The following is an 8438-nucleotide window of genomic DNA, read 5'->3' on the forward strand; positions in this document are numbered from 1 at the left end:
TCGCAACTGTATTTTATTTAATGTTTTTCTCTTCTTAATCCTGGTGTATACTAAGGCCCCAGGGGTGCTAGCCAAGGTCATATCTGACTTGTCACTCTGCACTCAAATGTGACAAAAGTCTTAGCTTGACACATGTCCTTTCTAATGTCATCCTTAACAGTTTTCTCTCCCTTTCCTATTTGTTCTTCCACAGACACCAGAAACTCTGCACCTCCTGACACTGGAAGGTTCTATTTAATTCCCACTAAAAAAAATCCCAATATATTTGTAGTCCATGCTATCAGGGTATAATTCTAGTTATCACTTCTCTAATCATTATCAACATCTTGCTTAAATTTTCTTCATTATTGGAAGCCTGGGCTCTTGGTTCATTGCCTCTCCCTCTTCTGCCATTCCTGTTACAATCTGCCATGACTTGAGCATCTATGGTGGGTGACACAACCCAAAGATCCATAACCTCAGTTCCTCAGCATTTGACTTCCAATGATCTTTTTTCCATTCCACTAGAGCTAAGACTCCTATGGTTATACTCTGGCCATTGTCATCATGAGTGATGGCTCCACCTCCAAAACATGACTTCTTTCATTATCCCCAGTTATCTATCCACACTCTTAGCTTTGTAGTCCCCATAATTTCAGATATGTTCCCTCTATACCAACTTTGATGAGAGTTTTTATCATGAATGGATGTTAAATTTTGTCAAAAACTTTATCTGCATCTCTCAAGATGATCATGTGATTTTTATAATTCTTTATGTTAATGTGATGTATCATATTGATTGATTTATGGATATTGAACTATCCTCGCAAGTATCCTTGCATTTATCCCTGAAATAAATCCCACTTGATATGGTGTATGATCCTTTTATATATTCTTGAATTCTGTTTGCCAATATTTTGTTTAGGACTTGGGTACCTGTATTCATCTGAAATATGGATCAGGAAGATCCCCTGAAGCAGGAAATGGCAACTCACTTCAGTATTCATGTCTGGGAAATCCCATGGACAGAGCAGCCTGGTGGGCCACAGTCCCACCAGTGTCAGACACAACTCAGTGACTAAACAACAACAATTCATCCAGAATATAGCCCTGTAACTGTCTGGTTTGGCATCAGGGCAATGGTGGCCTAGAATGAATTTAAGAGTGTTCCTTCCTCTTCACTTTATTTAGACTAGATGTTTGGTAGAATTCACCCTGTGACGCCTGCCAGTCCTGGACTTCTGTTTGCTGGGAGTTGTTTGTTTGTTTGTTTGTTTTTCTGTATTACTAATTTAATTTCACTATTCATGATTGGTCTGTTCATGATTGGTCTGTAGATTGTCTATTTCTTACTGATTCAGCCTTAGAGGGTTGTATGTTTCTAGAAATTTATGTTTCTTCTAGATTGTCCAATGTGTTAGCATAAAATTACAGTATTCTTTTAAGATGTTTTTGTATCTCTTGATATGAGTTGTAATTTCTCTTCTTTTATTTCTTATTTTATTTGGGTCCTTGCTTTTTTATGATCCTGGCTAAAGGCATATCAGTTTTTTTGTTTTTTTTTAATAACTCTGTTTCATTTATCCTATTAGTTTCTTGTGTGTCAATTTTATTTATTTTCCCGCTTATCCCTATCATTTCCTTCCTTCTCCTGACTTTGGGCTTTGTTTCTTTTTTTCTAATTCTTTTAATGGCAAGTTAGGTTATTTATTTGAGATTTTTCTAGTTTTTTGAGGTAGGCCTGTATCACTATAAACCTCCCTCTTAGAATTGCTTTTGCTATGTCCCATAGATATTGCCTGGAGAATCCCATGGACAAAGGAGCCTGGTGGGCTACAGTCCATGAGGTCGCAAAAAGTCAGACAAAACTGAGCTAACACACATAGATATTCGCTGGGGACCAGCCCCAGCTGATCCAGGGTATTCGAAGGAGAGACGGCCTAGGCGACTATTTATATGCTAATTGGAGATATAAAGAATAATAGAATGAGGATAGCTCAGTAGGAAAATTCAGTGGAGAAAAGAAGCTGAGTAGCTTGGTTTATGTGGGAGACCAATAAAACTTCAAGACAAGAAGTTTGCACCACTTACGTAGGCCACAGGCGCCCTCTCGAATAGCGGAAGGTGCCTCACCCTAGACACCTTCTCGAGTGGGTCTTAGAAGCCCAGGCATAATTAGTAAGCGTGGTGGGTTCCGCGCTCCAGATGGAGACTCAGCTGGAAGTTAAAGGGAAGAATGACATGGGGAGACCAAGCGCTGGTGAGCAAGGCCCATAGCTTTATTTTTAACAGGGGCTTTTATACCCTAAGTTGCACATAGAGGATAATAGGGGATGCAAAGTCAGCAGTCTTTGATTCTTATCAAAAACCAGGGTTTCTTTCCTGCAAATTTATCGTATACAAATGGTTTAGGTGATTTACATCATCTTCTGGCCAGAAGGCCTACTAACATTTTATGACTCTTGACAAGGACTTATCAACAAAGACTTATTTTCTCTAAGAGTAATTATTTTAAGGTTTGGCGCCATCTTCCAAAGATAAAATTGCATTCCTATAGGGCGGATTTGTAATGGGTTTACAACAAAGGAAAGAATTTATTACCTTAAGGGTCTAAAGTTACTAACACCAAGGCCACTACTTATTTTTTCTATATACCAACTATTAATTAATACATATTCAAGGATACAATTTAGGGGATGTGAAAACTTGGCAACAAGCATTGACTCATCAATGAAATCCTTTACTAGTTTATTCTGACAGTTTTTAACTCTCTGAGAGGCTCTAAGCTATTTGAATATCTTAAGCTTTCTGTGCCTCTCGAGGCTGGGAGACTGTAAACAATCATATGCATAGCTGCAGGAGTCCGGGTAAACTTGTCAAGCGAGTTAGAGAGCCATCTGAGGGGTTTGGATTTAAACACTCCTAATTGCCCAGGAACTTTATTAATTGGAGCTGTAAGTTAACTCTTTGACAGAGAGAGCGAGATGGTGGTAGGGGACAGCCCCCAGTAAAGTCAGAGGTGAGAGCACAAAGCAATAAAGTAGGCAGACTCTGGTTTTTTGGGGGAAAATGCTCGAGAATATCCGGGCGGACTCCTGAGGCTCGATCCCGCCTTTGCATATGCCAAGCCTCCTTCCTCACGACCTTTGTCACGAGTGGAATGCCTCACCGGCTCCCGGCAGATATTGTATACAGGTAAGTTTTAATTTTCATTTGTGTTGAGGTATTTTCTTATTTCCTCTTTGATTTCTTCCTTGATTCATTGGTTTTTGGTAGCATGTTGTTTAGTCTTCACATGTTTATGTTTTCCCCACTTTTCTTCCTGTAATTGATTCCTAGTTTTATACTATTGTGGTTGGGAAAAAATGCTTGATATGGTTTCTATCCTGATTAATTTGTTAAATTTGTTTTCTGCTCTAGCACTGATCTATTCTGGACAATATTCCATGTTCACTTGAAAAGAATATGTATTATGCTCTTTTACAATGGAATGAGTTGTAGGTATGTATTGAGTTCAATTGATTTAATGTGTCACTAAAGTGCACTATTTCCTTATTACTTTGCTGCAGGAATGATCTGTCCGTTGATGTAGTTCAGTTCAGTTCAGTCACTCAGTCATGTCTGACTCTTTGCAACCCCCATGGAATGCAACACGCCAGGCTCCCCTGTCCATCACCAACTCCCAGAGCTTACTCAAATTCATGTCCATTGAGTCGGTGATGCCATCCAACCATCTCATCCTCTATCATCCCCTTCTCCTCCCACCTTCAATCTTTCCCAGCATCAGGGTCTTTACAAATGAGTCATATCTTTGCATCAGGTGGCCAATGTATTGGAGTTTCAGCTTCAACATCAGTCCTTCCAATGAATATTCAGGACTGATTTCCTTTAGGATGGACTGGTTGGATATCCTTGCAGTCCAAAGGACTCCCAAGAGTCTTCTTCAACACCACAGTTCAAAAGCATCAATTCTTCAGCGCTCAGGTTTCTTTATAGTCCAACTCTCACATTCATACATGACTACTGGAAAAACCATAGCCATGACTACACAGACCTTTGTTGGCAAAGAGATGTATCTGCTTTTTAATATGCTGTCTAGGTTGGTCAAAATTTTTCTTCCAAGGGGCAAGCATCTTTTAATTTCATGGCTGAAGTCACCATCTGCAGTGATTTTGGAGCCCCCCAAAAAAATAAAGTCTGACACAGTTCCCACTGTTTTTCCATCTATTTGCCATGAATTGATGGGACCAGATGCCATGATCTTTTTTTTTTTTTTTTTTTCTGAATGTTGAGCTTTAAGCCAACTTTTCACTCTCCTCTTTCACTTTCATCAAGAGGCTCTTTAGCTCTTCTTCACTTTCTGCCATAAGGGTTGTGTCATCTGCATATCTGAGGTTATTGATATTTCTCTCAGAAATCTTGATTCCAGCTTGTGCTTCATCCAGTTCAGCATTTCTCATGATGTACTCTGCATATAAGTTAAATAAGCAGGGTGACAATATACAGCCTTGATGTACTCCTTTTCCTATTTGGAACCAGTCTGTTGTTCCATGTCCAGTTCTAACTGTTGCTTCCTGACCTGCATACAGATTTCTCAGGAGGCAAGTCAGGTGGTCTGGTATTCCCATCTCTTTCAGAGTTTTCCAAAGTTTACTGTGTTCCACACAGTCAAAGGCTTTGGTGTAGTCAACAAAGCAGAAATAGATGTTTTTTCTGGAACTCTCTTGCTTTTTTGATGATCCACCGAATGTTGGCAATTTGATCTCTGGTTCCTCTACCTTTTCAAAATCCAGCTTAAACATCTGGAAGTTCACAGTTCATGTATTGTTGAAGCCTGGCTTGGAAAATTTTGAGCATTACTTTGCTAGTGTGTGAGATGATTGCAATTGTGTGGTGGTTTGAACATTCTTTGGCATTGCCTTTCTTAGGGATTGGAATGAAAACTGACCTTTTCCAGCCCTGTGCCCACTGCTGAGTTTTCAGTCCATTGATATAAGTAGGGTGTTAAAGTTCCCTTCCCTGATGTTTTTGTAGTATGGTCAATTACTCGCTTTATATCTGGTAATATTTGCTTTATATATTTGGGTGCTTCTCTATAAGGTACATATAAGTTAATAAATGTTATATCTTCTCTTGTATTGATCTTTTGTCATTGTATAGTGCCTTTCTTTGTCTTTTGTTATAAACACTTTTAAGTCTGTTTTGTCTTATATGAGTATTGCTAACTTGTGTTAAGTTGTGTCTGACTCTTTGTGATGCTATGGACTGTAGCCTACCAGTCTTCTCTGTTCATGGAATTCTCCAAGCAAGAATGCTGGAGGGGATAGCCATTCCCTCTCCAGGGGATCTTTCCAGCTCAGGAATCTAACCTGGGTGTCCTGCATTGCAGGCAGAGTCTTTACTGTCTGAGCCACTAGAGAAACCCAGTTTTCTTATTATTTCCATTTGCAAGAAGTATCTTTTTCTGTACTTTCACTTTCAGTCTGACTTTTGCGCTGAAGTGAGCGTTTGTAAGCAGTGTATAGATAGGTCTTGTTTTTAATTCAATCAGCCACCCTATGTCTTCTGATTGGAGCATTTAGTCTATTGATATTTAAAGTGATTATTTATAGGTATGTACTTATTGCCAGTTTGTTACTTGTTATCCAGTTGTTTGTATAGTTTTTCTCTGTCTTTCTCTTTTCCTTTTGATTTCTTCCTTTGTGATTTGATGATTTTCTTTAGTGATATGCTTATGTTCCTTTCTATGCTTAGGTTTTGTTTATTGTAGGGTTTGGTTTGTGATTACCATGGTATTTGTATATGTTGACATATAACTATATCTACTTGTTATAAACTGGTAGTCATTTAATTTCAAACACATTTGGTAGTCATTTAAGTTTAAACACATTCTAAAAGAGCTACATTTTTTACTCCCCTCTTCCACATATTTTGTTTGCAATGTCATATTTTACATCTTCATGTTTATCCGTTCACTGCTTTTTGTATAGTTGATTTTATAATTTTTCTCTTTTAATATTCATACTAGCTTATTTAAGTGGTTCCTATCCAACTCCATGTAGACCTTCATTTACAGTCTTGGTTGTATAAGTGTATCTTTCTTCTAGACTCCAATTTGTTTTCAATGAGGACTCCTCCCCATTTAGATGCATTTTGTGTGTGTTCATGAGGGGAGGTGATTCCAGCATTTTCACATTCCACCATCTTAATCTCTTCCATCTCTCTGCCCATTTTTAAATATAGCATATAATTTTTGCTATTGAACTGCATAAATTTCTAATATATTTTAGATACTTAACCCTCATCAGATAAATTTTTGCAAATATATTTTCCCATTCCATATGTTGCCTTTTCATTTTGTTGAATGATTCTTGCTGTGGAGAATATTTTTAGCTTAATATAGCCCCACTTGTTTATTTTTTCTTTTGTTGCCTGTGATTTTGATGTTTTATATATATATATATATATTGCTAAGACCAATGTCAAGGAACATTCCACCCTGTTTTTTTTTTTTTTTAGAAATATTACAGTTTCAGGTCTTATATCCATTTATAGTTGATTTCTGTGGATATTGTAAGAGAAGGGTTCAGTTTCATTCTTTAGCATGTGAATATGCAGTTTTCCCAACATTATTTGTTGAGAAGATTATTGTTTCTCCATTGTGTATTCTTGACACCGTTGGCATAGATTAGTTGACCTCATATGTGTGTAGGTATAAGTGTATCTTTCTTCCATCTTTTTATTCTATTCTATTGATTTGTCTGTTTTTATGCATGTGCCATACCGTTTTGATTACTATACTTTTGTAATATAGTTATAAATCAGGAAGTATGAAGTCTCCTGCTTTGTTCTTCCTTTCCAAAATTGCTTTGGCTATTTGGGGTCTTTTGTGGCCCCACACAAATTTTAGGATCGCTTTATTATTTCAGTGAAACATGCCATTCGAACTTTGAGAGAGATTACATTAGATTTGTAGGTGACTTTGGATAGTATTGACATTTTAATAATATTCTTCCAATCCATGAACACAAGTATCTTTCCATTTATTTGTGTCTTCTTTATTTTCTTTCATCGGTAACGTCTAGTTTTGTTGTACACATTTTTCATCTCAGTTAAATTTCTTATGTAACTCATTCTTTTTGATGCTATTGTAAATATAATTGTTTTCTTAATTTCTTGTTCAGATAGTGTTTTTAGTGTATAGAAACAAAAATAATTTTTATATTTTTTTGTGTCCTGCAACTTTATTGAATCTATTTATTTTTAGAGTCTTGGGGATTTTGTATATATAAGACCATGTCATCTTCTACAGGCAAGAATACTGGAGTGGGTTGCTGTGCCCCCCTATTCAAAATAGGTACACTAATCACAAAATTTATAAGACCCACGGCACTTGGGTTGAGCCTTACTCTAAATGTGAGTGTGTATATACAGACCATAGATGAAGACAGATGCAAGCTGCCCCATTTACACTTGCAGCATTAATCATGATGTCCACCACAATGTAAGTGTTGCTCCTTCATTAGTGAACCCATATCTAGTACAAATGGAACTCCTTCCAGAACTCAGCACCACTACCACAAGCTATGAACCTGAAAATGAGCACAAGTTCACAATCCACACTGGTGGTCATCAGGTAGCCCAGTATCTGCTGGCCAAGAGGTTTTGGGAAGGATTGAAGGCAGTCTGGGAAGGGGCAAAACAAGTGGAAACCCGACATTTCTGTTGATGTTTACATCCTAAAAATACCACAAAGAAGCACCAACCATCACAGGACCAGGTATGAGAGGGAAAATGCTAGAGGAGGAGACAGCAAAGAAGGCATTTGCAGGAGGCTGCTTTATTTTCTGCTTCAGTTTTGCATTTTTCTTTCAGAGGCAGCACAGATCCTCTGTACGAAGAAAACGACAGATGAGATGACAGAATTCTGTGCCTGTTTTCTGGAGCATTTACTAGAGAGTTTATGACTCTTCATAGTTACTGTTAGCTGTGTATTTAGAATAATTTTCTGCCATGACAACAGATAGTCCTAATAAAATTTCAGTCTCTAACAAGAGGGCAGAGATACTGCTTTTCAAGTTTTCTGCCTTTTAGTTTGCATATTAATAACCCTTAAAAACCTACCTCAACACATATGATAAGCCATCAGCAAACGTTATTCTCAATGGTGAAAAACTGAAAGCATTCCCCCTAAGATCAGGAACAAGACTAAGGTGTCCACTTTCACCACTATTGTTCAGCATAGTTCTGGAAGTCCTAGCTACAACAATCGGAGAAGAAAAAGAAATAAAAGGAATCCAGATCAGAAAAGAAGTAAAGCTCTCACTCTTTGAAGACGACATGATACTGTACATAGAAAACCCTAAAGACAGTATCAGAAGATTACTAGAGCTAATAAATGAATTTAGCTAAGTTGCAGGATACAAAAATCAATACACAAAAATCACTTGTATTTCTAT

The 8438-nt window shown here is 37.5% G+C and overlaps 1 long non-coding RNA gene across 1 annotated transcript; it reads left to right on the forward strand.

The window, feature by feature from the left end:
- Positions 1-2857: 2857 nt before the first annotated feature.
- Positions 2858-7977, forward strand: LOC147341132 (uncharacterized). Its single transcript, XR_015158259.1, has 3 exons — positions 2858-3174; positions 3400-3480; positions 7855-7977. It is a non-coding gene; the product is annotated as an uncharacterized LOC147341132 (long non-coding RNA).
- The last annotated feature ends 461 nt before the right edge of the window (positions 7978-8438 follow it).

The sequence above is a fragment of the Bos grunniens genome, chromosome X (genome assembly GCF_055505025.1).
Source record: "Bos grunniens cultivar Pamir isolate PY7600 chromosome X, Bosgru_T2T1.0, whole genome shotgun sequence".
Taxonomy (NCBI): Eukaryota; Metazoa; Chordata; class Mammalia; order Artiodactyla; family Bovidae; genus Bos; species Bos grunniens.